This window comes from Lethenteron reissneri, chromosome 52, assembly GCF_015708825.2.
Source record: "Lethenteron reissneri isolate LAM-NWPU_2019-01 chromosome 52, ASM1570882v1, whole genome shotgun sequence".
NCBI classification, from domain to species: domain Eukaryota; kingdom Metazoa; phylum Chordata; class Hyperoartia; order Petromyzontiformes; family Petromyzontidae; genus Lethenteron; species Lethenteron reissneri.
In genome coordinates, this window is record NC_083830.1 from 4,461,272 (window position 1) to 4,480,364 (window position 19,093).

Below are 19,093 nucleotides of genomic sequence, written 5' to 3' on the forward strand. Positions count from 1 at the left end.
AGCCAGTATCTCAAATATCTGCGTGACATTACTGTACGGCCCACACTCTTTGCATTTACTTGGCCCACGAATGCCGTGTTATTTCCATTCATTTATTTTTCTCTTCCGCTCCTCAAGAATGACCGAAACATTTTCACGGCGCGTCTTACTTTTCCCGCCGCGTCCCTTTAAATTCTCGAGAAAAACGGCACGACGCGTCCTCCGCTCCGCTGCGGTCACGCGTATTCTCTGGCTCACAGGGAACGGAGAGCCGCAGATCGACGCTCGCTGCGGGGGCTGTGGCACGAGCATCTGGACGGGCAACAAAAGTCTCACGGAAAAATGCACTCGGAGCGCCGAGCCGAGGCTCCCGGCACAAAAAGAATCCTGTTTGGGCGCTCCGTGTGAAACGCTAATGCGGTAACGCTCTATTTGCCGTACAAGGCCTGGCACGGCGATGCACCGTCGCGTACGAAAGGCTTACTTCTAGGCATGCATCATTCCCTTTCCCCGCGGCACATTCAGCAAATCGTCACTGGCCAGGGCCGCAATTCGATTCACCAGCGACTCTCTTTTGCCTCTGGTTGTCTATGATTATTATTATGCAGTAGGCTCTCGATTATCCGCGCTAATGACGAAGAGGACGGCCGCGGATAATTCTAAATCGTGGATAATCCAAAATATCCATTTCCCCCGGATCTCTATACCAAAAACCACTAATATCGATCGAATCGATCGATGTTCGTGCTGAGTGATAATAACACTTTCCTGCTCCGAAGACTCCCGCCCACTAAGTGGATGATAGCAGAGCCATGCCAATCAACGTCAATCCATCTCCTGGCCACTGTTGTAAAGATATGCAACTACTGTACTGTAGAGGGGGGGGTCACGTGGATTTTGGACTAACTGGAGCACATATTTGTTCGGTTTAAGCACTTGTAACATTTCCAAGAATGACAGTGTGCAACTGTTTCTAGATTATTATTATTTTGGATTGCGGGAATATCCGCGAGTTGTTAATTTACATAAAAATCTCAGGTACGCAGTTCATCCGCCAATTGGATAAACCGCACATGGATAATTGAGAGCCTATTGCATTAATATTGCTTATCTATCGTGCTTATAAAATGACCCTGCTTGAATTATATACAGGCCTCTGTAAACCCTCCCTTCCCATGTAACGTGCTGGCTACTGTCATACCAGCCGCTCTAAACAGCCCCTGTAAGCCCTTCCCAAGTGTAGTGGTGATACGCGCATGTATTGTGCTGGCTACTGTCATATCAGCCGCTCTAAACCGCCTATGTAAACCCTCGCTCCCTATGTAACGTGCTGGCTACCATCGTACCAGATGCTCTGTACAGCCCATGTAGAGCCTCCCTTACCATTTAACCTGTTTGCCCAAAGTAGACCGTCTCGTTTCTCCACTAGCCTTGATTTAACGTCGGCAATATCCACTTTGCATACATACTAAATAATGGATTGTCACAAGCTCGAATTGGGCATGTATTGCGAGCAGCATGAGAACCAATTCTGATTGACGGACGGATAAATGAATAATTCTGCATCTGGTTTGCCGTCGGGAAAACAACCAAACAGAGACACGAGGCCAGAGGAGCATCATCAATTTGCAGCTCTTTCATCAGAATAACTTGCAAAGAGGCTTTTATTCTTAGCTGATTGCTGCGAAAACATCAAACAGTTTTCCATTCGGGCTTAAGAGGCATAAGGAACACTGCCATTGTGTGAATGGATAAGAGTCACACCTATGCACAGAGTTTAATATCACGTTGGTGATATAAACCCCACCGCTTTGTCCTTCATCCACGTTCAATTTCGCCGCTCGTGCACTGACGGATGCGGGCAAAGAGTGCAATACTCGAACCCTACGACTGTGAATATGAGATTAGGCAATTGCTGGAGGAAGCACGCATCTCGCGAACAAAATAAAAAACGCGGTGGTTCACCGCTACCCTAGTCACGCGGTGAAAAAGAAAGCTATTCAAAGGGAAAATAACCCGGGAGCACCACTGTTGCCTACATGGAACAAATGGGACGATATAAAACGAGTGTAACAAATACGACAAGAAACAGCATTGAGTAGTAACCGACGAGTTGTTGGGAGGGGAGAGGGGGGGTTTAGTGGATGCACAATGGAAATATTCTACTGGACACCTTGGAAAAAGAGCTTTACGGCTCATCGGATTCCTCCAGTGTATCAAAAAAACACATTCCGATTCCGGACGGTTGAAAGCACTCGCGGTCGCCCACACTGACGACGTCGCTCCGTTGTGTGTGTCTGATCGGTTCAAGCTCCGTTGTGTGTGTGTGTGTGATCGATTCAAGCTCCGTGCCGAGACCGTGCACCGAACCGAGCGGGAACACAAGCTCCGTTGTGTGTGTGCGATCGGCTCAAGCTCCGTTGTGTGTGTGCGGTCGGCTCAAGCTCCGTGCCGAGACCGTACACAGAACCACTTGTCGTCCTCGTCAATATTTCTTACCGAGGTCTCTAGCAGCTCACGCGTGTCGAGATCTCACCCGGGGCTGAAAGGAACCCAACCCCGCGCGTGCATCACAATTTCACCGGCATTTTGCCAACGCGTGGAAGCCACGGCTATGGCACGACACGTGTGCCACAATCGTAGGAATGAATCAACTTCATCCAATGGGCCAAGGCACAGGCGACGGTGTGCTAACTGCACCCATACGTTTAGATTGCAGCATCCGTGTTTAGTGCACACCCCATACAACGTGTTTGAATCGACCGCAGCAAAGTTGGACTCACGCACAAATCGACTTACGAACAGACCTCTGGAAACCAACTCGTTCGTAAGTAGAAGAGTCCTTCTAATGCACACAAAGCCCCTTTCCGCGCTTCACGACTGGATCAAAGCCTCACCATGCCGTGCCACTCAAACGGGGTCGCATGAGCATATTTTACACCGCTGGTCAGCGCAGGTTTAGCGAGGGGCGTACCCCAGACCGGTTCAGATATGACTGACCGTCGACGTCGGCTATGGCCAAGGAATTAAAGTTAAATTAAACGAATTTGAACGCGTGTCACAATCGGGTTCAGAATCCATAATACAGATTTTTTTTGTGTGTGTGTGGGTTAGATCGCATAAATATAAATGTTTCGTTAAACCCGCCACCACCCGACACAGCCAATGAGTAAGGTTTGTCATGTAAACAGCGCATGCCAATTCGTTACTAGTACAGCACACCGGTGCGTTGGAGAGTAAATCCACAACATTTACAATCCGAGTACGACGTTTCGCCAGTAATCACAACCAGCTTCATCAGGCGACAGCCAGATCTGTGGTTCAAAATGCAGGGCGCTCACTCCACTGCACCGCCACAACTCCTCCACCACCCCCAAGTAGCAAACAGCTGCTCATTTATAACCGCTCGCCGCTAACTTCCTCATCGTTATCTCTCGGCTGAAGGCAATAATGGGTTCAGCGCTGACAAAAGGGAAGCATCTCTTACCCCGGCAAAACGGAGGCTTCGCTCAGCTCCTCGCCCAAATGAGCCTTTTGAGTCGTCCTCATTAACCGAAGCCGATGAGTTTTAATTGCTGAACAAAATTAATTAACGCCGGAGGTTACGCCACTATGCCTGCGAAGCGTCTGAAGGGAGCTTTCGAAAACTCTAACTCTGAATGAAGCAAGGCTCGCAGAGTGGCGGGGCTTCACTTTGCATTTTAACACTTCAGTCAATTCCACCACACGTCCAGCACTGCGTCGCCCATCTGGCGCTTTTTTTACATCTTTAAGACATTCTAAGTGTCGCTTCTATGGAGACCGTAAAATAACAACATGAAGACATCTGAAATGCTATTCCACCCATGTGTGTGGTGTTAGGCATGTCGCAAACTTAAAACTTAAGCAAAAGGCTTCAGAACCCCACCCCCCACCGCGATGTATGAATATGGATGAAGCAAATGTCAGCTCTAATTGATATCCTCAGACTGTAAATAACCAAAATTTAATGACATTCTTGTATCTCTGCTCCCGATCTTCTTCTCTGTATCTCTCGTAGACATCTCAACACATTCGTCGATTTCTCATTTTGCCACAATTTTGTCCGTACGTCGCTTTTCTCTCATCTCGTCACATCTCTACGTCTTGTCGATATCTTTTCTGTCACCTGACTAGGACATTCTAAATCACAAGGGGGGGGGGGGGGAGAGCAGGGGCAGAGGGGGGTGAAAATTATTTCTGTGGCGAATCCCCAATGGTCCATTGCCCGAAACGTCACCTACGACCTATTTTTTTTTCCTCTTCAGGGCCACTGGTAGTACTGTGGTTGAGTTGAGCTTTTGTTATTTGTGCTCGAGCACCAATGCCAACGCAGCACCGGCACAAAAAAAACGTTTGTCCGGTTTAATCAGTGCTGATGGAGAGTCAATTGGCTGTGCTAGGCTCGTGTTAATCGCTGGAGTTTCCAGTACAGTATGCCCTTTGTGTAATAAATGCTGTACGTTGTGTAATGTTTTTTTCAAGGCAAACTCTGCCGTGCTGAAGCCCAGATTGTGATGACACTCAACTCCGTCACGGTCCCTGTGATAGCATCGCGATGGCATTCCCTGCGATGGTGCAACAATAGGTTGATGGGAATTTCGTGGGGCCGCGACGCCGTACTTGACATCGATTTTACTTTTCGTCAATTTGGCGACCCAGGTGACGCTCTGGAAACTATCGCCCGGTCTCCCGGGTTCTCGCCCTGTTGAACAAAAGCAACTTGACCTATCGTGGACAGGAGCGTCTGCCGGATTTTGTCACTTTTCCAAAGTTTTTTTTCAATAACTTTATCCAATAAAAAAAATGTATTCAGTCTCATCTATTACAATTTTGTAATGCTGGGCACTGGCTATTTTTGGGTCTGGACTCAAAAATCGTGATTAAATGTTTCTCTCTCGCCAATAATTTAAGTCACGGATTACTCTAAATTTCTGTTCCCATGGTGCGACGTTTCGGGCAATGGTCCTAAATCTTCATAGCACATATATCAATACTAATTTAGAATGTCTCACTCACAGAGCATGAACCTTAATAGATTAGTATGCAAACGAGTTGAATTTAAATAATAAAGAAGACTGAACTCTTAACACTACAGAGTGAGCGCCAGACACTGATCATTAAACACTACAGAGTAAAGGCGTTGTCCCTCTCCCTAGGGCATTCGACTGCACACAGTGAACGTTGCAGAGCGTGGTGACGAACGCTTTACACTTAACACGTGCACGGCTTACGGTTAACACGTGCGCACAAGCCTTGGTCTTCAATCCACTGCCGGATCACAGGCTCAGCACGTGCCCGTGCCGCGAGTCTTGGGGGGCTGTTTAACCAAACTTCACCACGCCGACCAGCGCGGGTTGGTGAAGGTGGCCCAGTGGAGACATGGAAGTTCTATACAACAATGGTCGTGTTGGTTCAACACACCACAAAATCTGGCCGTCGCCTGATGAAGCTCGTTGTAATTACTGGCGAAACGTCGTACACAAGATTGTACATGTTGTGGCTTTGCTCTCCAACACACCGGTGTGCTGTACTCGTAACGAATTGGCACGTTCTGTTTAGGTGACGAACCTTACTAATTTGCCGTGTCGGGTGGTGGCGGGTTTAAGAACAAAAAAAATTAACCCGTAAAAACAAAGTTTTTCACTATAAATCCTTTATATGCGTGGCGGCTAGAGTCCTCTCGTCCTCTGGCTTGAGATGGCTGCTACCTATGGGTCAGATGATTGCCTGCCACCATTAAGCAATTGGTAATTCAATATAATTTTTTTTTTCCTAAAAAGTGTAAAATTTTGGGAAAAAAATTTCACGAAAATAAATTGTCACGCACAACGAGTCTGTATGCAAAATGTCAGCTCGATTGGATCACGGGAAGTGGGTTAAAAAACGACCGAAAGATTTGCACGGTCGTAAGCGCGCAAGCAAGCGAACTTAATATAAAGGATTTTAAAAGGTCTATTATGGACAACAATGGTCTCTGCTTCACTCCGATGTCCATCCACAACGTGGTGGTGGTTATCCATCCAAGCACTAACCAGGCTGAACTTCACCTTAGCTTCAGAGATCGGGTCGGATTGCCCATGCTTCGATCGCAGGCTACCAAAATTAACTCTAAAATACTGCAGACGAAGCAGTACTCGCGTGCCGAATACACACATCATTATCGTCGTCCATGATAAGTCTACTGCTGAATGACGGCTTAAACTAGCCACTGCTATACACAGAAATAAGTATATACGCACAGTATAGCGTAGATATACATAAAGATTAATCAAACCGTCATTATACACGAAAGGCTATAGAAGAATTGCCCCTCGGCAAGTCCTAGTGGCCTGACCCACAACTGAGCTCCTTTCCACTCCATAGCCAATGTTCCTGCTAAACACAAATATTTACACAAACACACGTGATTGCGCAAACACACTCGTCGACACACTAAATACAGACTAAGCAATTTGCATACAGAGCACGTGACGCCACTTGTCAACCAGAAGATTTTTACCAAGCAACGGCCTGCCCTCACTCCCATCATCAATTCCTCCCTTTCCCCCAGTTGCTCAGCTCCAGCAGTGGCCACCAAACACCTTTGATTTCGTCTCGCCAATATAAGAATTCTACAGCCGATTTAAAACCGTAGTCTATACATTATGTATGACAGACGAAAGAATAAGAATTCCACGGCACACGCTGGAGCTTGCTTGATCTTCGCGGCACACACAACCAGAAAATCACCACGGGTGGGTGGCTGGGTGGGTTTGTATCTGAAGATAATTCACGATCTACCCCCCCCCTCGTCTCCCCGGATCCCATCGAGAACAAGGGCACCATGCGGCGGCGCTGCCAAAATCCGTGACGAGAATTTGCCCGACCGCGCGAGTCTCTTCGTGTCTGCGCGTCTCGTTGTCTGTGTGTGCTTCTGTCTGTGTCTCCGTGCCCGTGTCACCGTGTCTCTGTATGTGCCCGTGTCTCCGTGTCTACGTCACCGTGTCTCTGTATGTGCCCGTGTCTCCGTGTCTGTGTCACCGTGTCTCTGCATGTGTCTCTGTGTCACCATGTCCTCGTGCGTCCGTGTCTCTGCGTGTGTCACCGTGTGTCTCCCGTGTCTGTGTACCTCTGTGTCTCCGTGTTTGTGTCACCGTGTTTTTGCGTGTGTCTCCATGTCTCTGTATGTGCCTCTGCGTGTTTCACTGTGTCCTCGCGTGTCCGTGTCTCTGCGTGTGTCTCCCTGTGCCTCTGCGTGTGTCTCCGTGTCTGTATCACCGTGTGTCTCCATGTCTGTATCACCGTGCGTATCCATGTCGGTATCACCGTGTGTCTCCCGTGTTTTGTCTCTGCATGTGTCTCTGTCTCCATGTCCGTTTGCCCAACTGCACGATTTCGAGAGCTGAGATGCCCGGGGTTGGATGGGCACTGACGGCCGTCCGCTGCTATCGTGCGCTACGACCAACGAAGAAGGGACGGGTGGGAGGTGGTGAGAGGTGACGTGCGGGTGAAGAAAATAAGATTTGAGGTTCTTTCAAAAATACCACGGCACACCTGGGACATTTCTGCGGTCACTGATTGTCGGAGGCACGACTCTCACATCCACAGCCAATGTTATACCCACACGCGTGTTTACTTGCATGCTAAAATACACGGAAGAATCACTCCACATGAAACACTACACAACGAATAGCACACGCTACATACGCCAAGACTAAATCCTGAATATTAAAGCATTAAAAATGGAAGACTACGGTGGGAAAGACTGTCTCTCACTCGATAGCCACGCACACTAAACACAGAAAAATAGCTGCATGTTAAACACTACGCATAGCCTAAATGCTACATATTACACAACACGAGACTCTGAACGACAGTGGGATAGCCCTGCACAATCGTCACGCATAACCCGGGTACACGCGTCTGGAGAAAAAGTTACGTGGTTAATCCCCGAGCTCTCATACTCTGATGTTGCATTGTCTTTGAGTTGTGCGCCTTTTGGCGTCATCTGGTCCAACACCATGTGAGACTAGGCTCTAAGGAAAGCTGTCTCGGGTGTGGACCAATCAACTTCAAGGACAGTGCATACATTATCAGAGTTATGTTTTTTGTTTGCATTATGACTGCAGGTATTGTGGTCTATGCAAACATGACTCCTTGTAAAAAAGGTGTCAGTTTTGTTGCCACATAAAAGGGTAAAAAACCAATTATCATACGTGGTTAATGTTGAATGAATCAGAATATATATTTTTTACACTGGAGAAATCCGATGAGCTATAAGGCTCGTTTTCATAGATGTCAAGTAGGGGCGGGTCATAATGTTACAAAAACAAACAATACAAAAACACAATAGAAAAAGTAAACAAACCACTTGTATACAAATGCACCTAAACCATTTGTATCTTACCAGGTAAAGCCCACTGAGCTATTAAGACTCTTTTCCAGAAGCGACCGGGCAACAAATGTATCGCAGCAAAATAATCTGAATAATCTAAATGCATGTTCGTAAGGAAAAACCAGACGACGCGAAGAAAAAAAATCATGTTACGGACAGTCCTCGACTTACAAACACAATTAGTTCCTGAGACCCGTTCGTAAGTCTAACGGTTCATGTTGGAACACAATAATCGACTGTATTTAAATGCCTAAACACACAAACACTCGGACTTAGAAGTGCAAGCTTTAAGTCAATGTTAAAAACAAATATTTAACGGAAGCCAGTTCTTAAGTGTGGGCTTGTTCGTAAGTCGGGTGGTCTTAAGTCGATGACTGCGCGTACTATCCACACGTGTTCACACACTCGAATATCGACTACTCACTCACTCTACACTTAAGGCTATACAATCAACACGGATACTAATCACTCAAATACGCTTTGCATTGTCACCTCCACAAGCCACCAATACCACACACACAGCTTACATCATCTCCACGTGTCCACACACGAAACGCGTTGACTAATCACTGCACATTAAAGCACACAACACTGAATAATTAATCGCTCCGCATTGAATCGTACACACACGGACTAATCACTGCACACTAAAGGATAATGTACACAACACAGGAAATACTGCACATTAAATAATACACAACACACACACACACGGACGAATCGACGCACATTAAACAATACAACACAGTAATTACTATACATTGCATAATACACAACGCAGGGACTAATCACTGCAACATTAAATAACACACGGTAATCACGATACATTGAATACATCATTCGCAGACTAATCACTGCACACTGAATACACAAACTAATCACTGCACATCAATACGCAACACACACACACACCGACTAATCACTGCACATTAATTAATACACAACACACACACAGACTAATGACTAAGCCTATGCACTAAAGACTGTTAACACTTCACCCACAGGCTACATCCCACGTGCTCGCACACTAAACAGGAAGACTGACTCAATACTGCATCATGGAAGACATAACACACACAGCCGTGTTACTAAAGCCTATTATTTATATAATAATAAAGACTGGACACTTCACACACTCAACCCACACACTACACCCAAAGACAAAGATCCCCCGTATAGCCTCAACAGAGTATTGGGGCAAGTGCTCTTAACGAGCAGCACCTATGAAGACACACGAGGAGGTGGTGGTGGTGGGGGGGGGGGAGGCCACCACCACCACGACCACCACGCCCGGCCGCCTTTGTCTCCCTCGTGGCGACATTCACACACCGCATTCGACCTAAGGGAGGCCCCCAGGAACCCGATCAAGATAGAACCATCACCCGATAGCCGTGAGCGGGTAATCGAACTCGGCCCGCCGGGGTTCGTAGCGCGAACCGCGTCCCCCCACCCACGCCGTCTCCACACACAGCCATAGCCACATCATCACTCGCCCGTCGTTAAACCATTCACCATCGCTAACCGCGCTAAACCCAGCGGCTATTGTTGTAACCCTGCCCGACATGACCGAGTCGCCACCCCCCCCCCCCCCGGCCTCCTCCTCCTGCTCCTGCCGCCGTCTCACCGCGTGGAGGCGGCGGACGAGTGACTGCTCCTCGTACTCCTCGTCCGTCCGTTCCTTCTCCCCGCCTCTTCGTCTCCCGCCCTCTCTCCTTCTCTCTCTCTCTGCTGCTGCTGCTGCTGCTTCTCTCTTACGGGAGATGCCCCGGGCGGCGGCGGCAGCAGCGGCAGCGGCGGAGAGAAGCGGCAGCGGCGCCGCGCGGGCAGCATCAGTGAGGGCCACCCCAGCAGCGGTGGCGGCGGTGCGCGGGGCATGCCGGGACACGGTCACGTGGCCACCTCCCACACCCCCCCCCCCTCTTCCATCCACCTCCCCTCTTCCATCCACCCCCACCCCCCCTCTTCCATCCACCCCCCCCCTCTTCCATCCACCCCCACCCCCCCCCTCTTCCACCCCCCTTCTTCCATCCACCCCCCCATCCACCGCTTCCATCCACTGCTCCCCATCCACCCCCCCCCCCATCTACTCCCCTCCACCCCCCCCATCCACCAACCTCCACCCACCCCTCCTCCACCCACCTCTCCATCTACCCCTCCTCCACCCACCCCCCTCCCCATCCACCCTTCTCCATCCCCCCCATCCACCCCCCTCCATCCCCCCCATCCACCCTTTCTCCTCTCCCTCCCCCCGGGAGGGACTCCTATGGGGGGGGCGGACTGGGGAGGAGCAATTGGGGAGGGGGTAGAGAGTGGAGGGGAGGGTGGAGATGGGGGGGGGGTGCGGTGGGGGGCGACTTGGGGGGAGGAGGGATGGTGTGGGGAGGGACTGGGGGGGGGGTCAAGAGGTGGGGAGAGGGACCAGGGTGGGGGGTGACTGGGAGGGGAGGGACTGGGGGGGGGGGTCAAGAGGTGGGGAGAGGGACGTGGGGATTGGAGGTGCGACTGGGGGATGTGGAGGGTCTGGGGGGGGGGTAGTTTGATTGGGGGAGAGACGGGAGGGAGGGGGAGGGTAGGGATGGAAAGAGGTACAGTATGTATGTTGAACTTCTTTCGCACCGCACGTAGAGAACCGTGCTAATCGGAGGTGCGAGGTGGAATGGGAGGGGGAGGAACTGGGGGGGGGGGTACTCTGGGGATGGAGAGAGTAAATGAATATTTAAATGTTTCAATATTAATACCATTTTTTGAACACAGTTTCTTTGAGCCACAGGCCATAACGTCAAACGACCAGCAGCAAATCAGCACTATCGACGTGTAACAGATAAGAGAGTGTTGGTGTTGGTTTTATAACACGTTTCTGGGACATTGAGCAAGCTTCTTCTCAATCAGAGCATGGGAAGAGAGACGACCCACGGGGGGGGGGGGGGTTCCAATGCTGCGCAAGGCGAGAAATGTGAACGCAATCATAACATTTCACGGTATTGCGATGGACAGTTCTTGTGACTATTAATTACTTCGCTTGCCAATCCGAGAAAGCGCCGCTCACTCTCGACCCTTTTTCGTGAGCCTCCCTGCCAAGTCGCCACCGTTCGGGTGATTCTCTCTCTTTTTTTTACGATCAGAGGTAACAAGAAGATGCTCTAGATTTGAAGCTTTCGTGACTGCAAGGATTCATACTCTTAGGTTTTTTCGGTAAAGTCATGTAGGTAAAAAATATAAATAACATAAAATGAGTTTTAATTTATTAGTATTTTATATTTTTTTATTATTTGAATTTTGATAATGTTTACCTACGTGACTTTACCGAAAAAACCTAAGAGTAAGAAGATGATCGGTGTAGTCGGCACTTTGCTTAGTTCATCATTTAGTTTTTTTGCGGGTATTTTTCAATGCTTTGCTTTATGTGACCCTTTCTTGCTACGCGCTTGCCAATCAAGAAATTCGCGAGTACATTTGTTTATTTTTTATTTTTAAACCGTTGCAAAATCTCGGTCCTTCCGACGTCAGCACACAATCCATCGATTTTTTTCTCTCTCTCCGATCGATCGACGTAACACTGAAATCTTTAACGTCATCCGTGATCCATAATGTACTGCGCCCAAATAAACGGATGTTGAACCCAGCCGTATTAATCACGGCTCGAAACCACGAAACCGTTGCAAGTCACCGTGTTAATTAAGCCTCGCAAATTTAATAGCGCGCGTATTAAAAAATATAAATATCGATTAATTACGAGTTATGCAAATGGCGTGTTAACGTTTCCAGTTCGTTCTTGCACCCACAAAATAAGTAATATTTTTTTTTTACTTTTTTTAAAAACACGCTTTTATGAAATGTACTAGTAATTGCAGAACTCCATGACTCCAGGTAGTGGCCCCGAAGCTTACAATAACGTAAGGGATCGTGTTGATTAACAGCCAACGTCAGTTGAGCGTGGACAATTAGACCCAAGCCGAAACATAACATATAAAAAATAATGTTTAAAAATATATTTTTATGATAGAATATAGTATTGTCATCAGTATAACATAAGTATACCAAGTTTGCAGTCGATACCACATTGGGAAGTGGGTTAAAATTGAGTTACAAGATTTGAGGATACAACAACGACAACAACGGAGTGAGTTTAAAGAAAGCGTGTAATAAAAAATAAAGTAGGCAATGCTGTATCGTGGGTTTAATTCATCCGCTGGGTTCGCATTTGGAAGAATTGAAAATGCAATTGTTCTAAATGTAACAATGAGACGCATGTATAGAGATGTTTTATTTTTTAAATGATCAACTCGTAACAATTCATCGAATCGTGGGGGGGGGGGGGGGTGTAAATGCTTAGGAGCTTACGTTGAACGTCAACTTCATCAGCGGTCTCGCTCTGTCCACTGCCGTTTTCCATTCGTGCGCTGCTGAATATTCTTTCGAGCAGTGCTTCTTAACCTTTACAGCAGCCATGCAAGCCCCATGGTTGTCAATCGTTTAAAAAATGTCAATACATACATGTGGTTTGATGAAACAAAGTAAGTTGTGCTTACGTGCCCCTGCTTGATTTGTGTTTTCGATGATTGTTCTTCTAAAACTAAATCATGCCACGTCTCGCACCCCCACAGAAAGGGGCATCTCGCACCCCCATGGGGTCCAGTGTGCACCCCACGCTAGTAACCACTGCTTTAGATGCACACACACACCCTTTAATCCCGCGTGAGACCACAGCAAGCTGACATTCAACACATTTTTGCCAGAATCAAAGTATGAAAAATAATAATAATAGGTGTTATCCTTACTGGCAATAAAACAGGTGTTAAGATGTTCAAACACCAAAGAGATGCCTTTTACGATGGATCAAGTATGTGTGGTTAATGCAGACTTGATTCCTTGCAAAATGTATCTATTTGGCGTTTGCACATCTTAACAACTCCTGTTGTATTGCCAGAAAGAGTAAAAGCGATTCGTATTCTACATACTCAACAATGCGGCCTTAAAATAAATACAGATATAGTAACATGCGATGTTTCGGGAAATGTCCCTTCTTCATTGTCAAGCCAATTTTATGTTTGTACTATGTACTCCACAGAGTGATGGAGTCAATACAAGTTGGGGACTGCACTGAACAGTATGTTGTCTGATGACCAGTATGTAAAATTGGCATGTGAATGGTCACACTATTAATATCTATTGACTAACAGACAAGCAAAGAAAACGAATATATTTGTGACTCGTGACCGGAGCCGTCCCCTATGGTGTGTGGCGAATCGGGGAGACTGCCCCGGGACCCGCGCTTTGGGGGGCCCCTATCGATGGCCCTGCTTGTGGTTATAATTTGAGATCGTGGAGTGAGCGATTTGGCTTCACCTTGGGCAGGCCACGGTGATGAACATCATGTAAACTAAATTATTTTTCTTTTACAAGGTAAGGCATTAATGTACAGCTTTTTTTCAGGAGCGACTTGGCCACAAATAATAGCTCAACGAAGTGGCTTTTCACGTGGAAATGTAGAGCAGCAGCCAAATACTCGAAGCGCACGTTGAATCTGAATGTGGAGGGAAAACCCGGAGGACCCGGAGAAAATCCACGCGACCACGGGCAGAGAGACACGCAGACTCCAAATATACATGCTTCAGGGTCAGGATAGAACCCACGACCTCCTGCATACCAGGCGAGGCAGATAATATCTCACCACGTGGTGCACATGCAACCGGGCTGAGACCACCAACACGCTACACTGGAGAGGCTGGTTTGTTCACCCGTGGCTGAAACCTAGATTAGAACCCAGGTTCTGACCTCCTGAGCCACCCGGTGACCTCACGTGACCTTTCAGGGAAATCCGTTTTGGGGTGGAGCTGTGGTTACAACGCATATAACCCTCTGCGCTTTGAACCAGGCGATCGAAGTTGAATTCCCGGCCGCGGCTAACGCCGGTGACGACATCCGAACGTGTCCCGGAGCGAAGATGAGATACGCCTGCGTGCGGTGAAAGGTCACAGCTTGGCGATGAAGGTGCGATAAGGTCCGAAGGTCGGATCGATGAAAGAAGGATCAATGGCGAGGATGAGGCCGGGGAAGATGTGACATTGTTTGATGTCGAGTAAAATGGGCTGAGAGAAAATAAAAGATTTTCCTAGATTTTTGTTTCGCTACTATCTGCCGTGCGCACACAGCAATCTGTAAATGAGTAAGCGCGCGCCGGGCGTGAAGCATTCCAACGGGAGCTAAACATTTACTCGGCTGACCTTGGAAATGAATGCAATAACAGCGAGGGCCATGGATCGGGATGTTGAAGGAGCTGAAAAAAATTAACCCGTAAAAACAAAGTTTTTAACTATAAATCCTTTATATGCGTGGCGGCTAGAGTCCTCTCGTCCTCTGGCTTGAGATGGCTGCCACCTATGGGTCAGATGAATGCCTGCCACCATTAAGCAATTGGTAATTAAATATAATTAATTTTTTTCCTAAAAAGTGTAACATTTTGGAGAAAAAAAATTCACGAAAATACATTATCACGCACAACGAGTCTGTGTGCAAAATGTCAGCTCGATTGGATCACGGGAAGTGGGTTAAAAAACGACCGAAAGATTTGCACGGTCGTAAGCGCGCAAGCAAGCAAGCAAGCGCGCAAGTGAACTTAATATAAAGGATTTAAAAAGAGGGTGGTGTGGGAGCGGAGGGTGGGGCGCACGTTCGTGTAAATGAAGTGGTGGGCAAAGAACGGAGGAGGATGGTGACAGCGATAGCCAGGCACTCGATATTCGTGCAGAGCGCCACAGAAGACTCAGTGCCTCGGAGGGTCGCAAGTTCATCGTCGATATGTGCCACCGCGTAAACTAGTCCACATATATATTCTTGGCTCTTTCGGTAAAGTCACGTAGAAGGGAAATAATAAATTAATAAAAATATAAACCAATAAAATTATCACGACGTTTCTACTGCAACACAAGCAATCGTCATCAGGTGTGAAATCAACAGCAGTCGAAACGTCGTGAGAATTGTATTGTTTTATATGTTTTATTATTTCCCTTCTACGTGACTTTACCGAAAGAACCAAGAATATGAATCCCTGCAGTCACGAAAGCTTTAAATAAAAAAAATTAGTCCACATATGCCCGCACCTTCCTCGGATTAGCACGGTTGGCTACGTAGGGTACGAAATAAGTTAAACATACATGCAACTTCCCCCCCTCCCCCGCCGTCCTCTAGGGACAAAGCTTCGCGTATAATGATGTCGTAGTGCAACTACACTATTATCCAGTATGACGAAAGCTCTGTTGCCCATTCAAATGGGTACCGCTGCACGCGCGTGGTGCGTCAGCAGAAAGCCACGTTTTGACTCGTGTCGCTGCTCGCTTCAAAACTCGTCGTTTCGTGGAACGCTTTTGGCTACCCATCGAACAAAGACGGCGGTGACCTCATCGACGCGCTTCTACGGCCCGTCTGGAATGCCCCTTCCTTCCGATATTAGGAAGCCACTGGAGCTACGCGCTTTGTATCATGTAGAATGAAAACTCATTTCTTTAGAATTTCTTTGTTTGTTGAGTTTGTTGTCCCCCCCCCCCCGCATCTCCGATGAACGTGTTGGGCTACGTGGCTACGTACGGTGCGAAAGAAGTCATGTCTGCATAGACCACAATACCTGCAGTCATATTGCAAAAAAAAACATAACTCTGAAAATGGATGCACTGTCCTTGAAGTTGATTAGTCCACACCCGAGACAGCTTTCCTTAGAGCCTAGTCTCACATGGGTTGGACCAGATGACGCCAAGATAGAAGGGTAAAAAAAACAATTATCATATTTTTTACTGGCAAATGAGGTTCCAATGGTGGTGCGAAAGAAGTTCAACATACAGAGCGATTCATGTGCAAACCCGAGTCCTGGCAACCCAGCGTGGGGTTTACAGGGCCAAGCAGTGGCAGGCGTGTCAATAAAATGCCCCACTTTGGTGTTTCTGGAGTGCTGTCAAAGTGAATATTTTAAATCGTTGTTCGAAATCAGCTGCTGAGTCTTGAGCAGGAAGCAGCGCACGCCGGTCAGACCGCTTTGTTCAACCCGAAGCGCGCTTGTAGAGGGAAGTTCTAGGCGGGTGCGTGGTTGTGCTTTTTGGGTGTTTTTCGAACAGCCCTTTCCCCAACTCCGCGTAGAGAGTCGCCTGGCAAAATGTCCACGATACCCCCCCCCTTTTCCCCAACTCCGCGTAAAGAGTCACCTGGCAATCACCGTGCGTGTTAGGCGTTTCCCGATTATCTCAACCACAATCAGCCGGTCGTAATGCGATTGGCATTAATGTCATTTGTGCGTTATGCACCCCCCTACCTCTCTGTGAGTTATTCACACGCCCCACTGACGGTGTCGTCGGCCGGCGCGTGTGTACCGAGCAAAGGGGCCGTCCATAAATGACGTCACGCGATTTTGGACGTTTTTTGACCCCCCCCCCCCATCGTCACACGGCGTCACAAAAAGTCAGACCCCCCCCCCTCAAATATGACGTCACAAAGCTCTGCCCCCCCCCCCCAAATAAAACATGCTTCAAATCGCTTTAAACTATTGTCATTGTAGTGCGTATTTAATGTGCCGCTGCACTCTGATGTTGTAGGAGAAAACATTTATTAAAAAGTCTATTTCATTAAGCAGAACGTGTTGTCTATATTTATTAAAAGTTGCGCATTTTGATGTGACGTCACATTTCTCAACCCCCCCCCCCCTCGTCACACATCGTCACAAATGTCTGACCCCCCCCCCCCTCCCCAGGTGCGTGATGTCATTTATGGACGGCCCCAAACCCCTTGTGAAGGAGAGATCCGGCGATACAGGCAGTTTAGCACTAAGTGTCCCCCAATGGGTGGAGTTTGCGGTGGGGGCACGGTGGATGTGGGGGGGGGGCAAGGCCCCCCCAAACTCACAGCTGACAAACCCGTATGGCTCACCCCGTATTCTTGTTTAGGGACATTGAGTTTTCTTGTTGTTGTTGTTGTTGTCTATTTGTTTGTGTTTCTCACCTGTGATGGAACTTTGTAGGATGTACATTGAGATTTAAAATGACACGGGGTGACCAATAGTGTCTGCGTTGGTTCGTAATAAGCTTCGGCATTGATGAGGAGTTGACAGGTTTGCAAACTGGGCACCTTTATTAATTTACTTTCAGTAGTTTACAATGAAGGAACAAATTAATTTCGTGTTAATTATATGCACCCGCGCGCCTTATCCAAGGCGAACCACACAGAATTAACGACGGTACAACGAATGGATGTAATAGTGGGTCACGAGGTGAATGGAATCGATGAGAGGAAGCAATAGGGGGTGAATCTGTGACGATGTGTGAATTCGGTGAAAGCGAAATTGATGACGGCGAATGATAATGAATGGACTGAACGAACGGGTTTAATGAGTGAAAGCCACACAATGCGAATATGAAGAGGGGAAATTTACGGTGGTGGTTATGAGGGTGAGATTCATGGGGGAGGGGGGGGGATGGTGAGCTCGTGAACAATAAGTGAGTTCTGAGTGCGGAGCGGACACTAGTTGACAAAGGTGACTGTTTAATGTGAAAGGGAAGTTTGTTCCAGTGAAGGGACAAAGCAAACCCCATGCCTCACCCCCCTCCAAATATAGAAGTCAAACTCCGCCTAAGGCCGTCCCGTTGTGTGCGTGAATCCGGGGATGAGAGGTGAATTCCCAATTTCCTTCTGGGAAGCGTTCCCCAAGTCCCCCCTACACACGTTTGAAGAGTTACATTGTTAAAGTGGCCGGGTGGTTATACCGGGGCTGGTTTTGCATGAGAGTGCCTGAGTCAGCACCAACGATTGTGTCACTCATGAAGGGTGTGCTGCCAAAATACATTCTCACGGGCGACTCAGTACAGCAATCGAGAGAACGCGTCTTCTTCTTCTTGGTTCTTTCGGTAAAGTAACGTAGAAGGGAAATAATAAAAAAAAAAAATGTATATTATTTTTCTTTTTCTTATTTTATTATTTCCCTTCTACGTGACTTTACCGAAATAACCAAAAATATGAATCCCTGCAGTCACGAAAGCTTTCAATCGACATTTAACGCGTCTTCTGTTTCACAAGCTTAAAAATAAACGAACGCTGTAGCTCGTCGGCTGCCTGCGAGATTTCTTTGGAACAAAGTTTTCTGGCAGGCGAACTCAGGTCCGGGTGTTTTTTGACGATCTGAGTCTCGTCGGCAGGATTGAACACATTCCTGCGGAGGGAGCTGGTAGGAACGTTGGGTTGCTCGGTCAATGGCCAGGGTCAACGGCGGCGTGGTGTATTCCGCAAATATGGTCGACTGTGAGGGCGGGCACAAGCCGGCGTAAGTAGGTTAAACGTTGAGTTTTATAAGAGCACCACGGGGTGACCAGCCCCTCCCCACCCAGCCCCACCCCTCCCAACTCCCACCAGCCCCACCCCTCCCATTTTTGGATGCACGATGGACGGACGGACACAATAATCCCCTGTGGGCTGGTGGAACCAGGTGGTTCCTATCAGTATAATTTACTGTAGAACCATAATGTGCCAGCAGAGGGAGTGGTAGCACAGTGGTTAGCACGCTGCCAAGTCAGGCCTGCAATGAAGCATCGATGTAAATAGATGCTCGACCTCAAAGTATGTTGAACTTCTTTCACGCCGTACGTAGCCAACCGTGCTAATCGGAGGTGCAGGGAAAGGACAACAAACTAAACACAAAAATCAGTTCTAAAGTAATTCGTTTTAAATTTTAGATTTAAAAGTGCA

The 19,093-nt window shown here is 47.8% G+C and overlaps 1 protein-coding gene across 1 annotated transcript in view; it reads right to left on the bottom strand.

Annotated features, from left to right (window-relative positions):
* The window catches only part of LOC133355917 (suppressor of cytokine signaling 6-like), a 35,776-nt gene extending 25,544 nt beyond the window's left edge, over nt 1-10,232 (bottom strand). The window contains exon 1 of the mRNA XM_061573339.1: nt 9,999-10,232. The gene's annotated coding sequence lies outside the window, so the exon portion shown is untranslated. The remainder of the gene's footprint in view (nt 1-9,998) is intronic.
* Between the last annotated feature and the right edge of the window lie 8,861 nt (nt 10,233-19,093).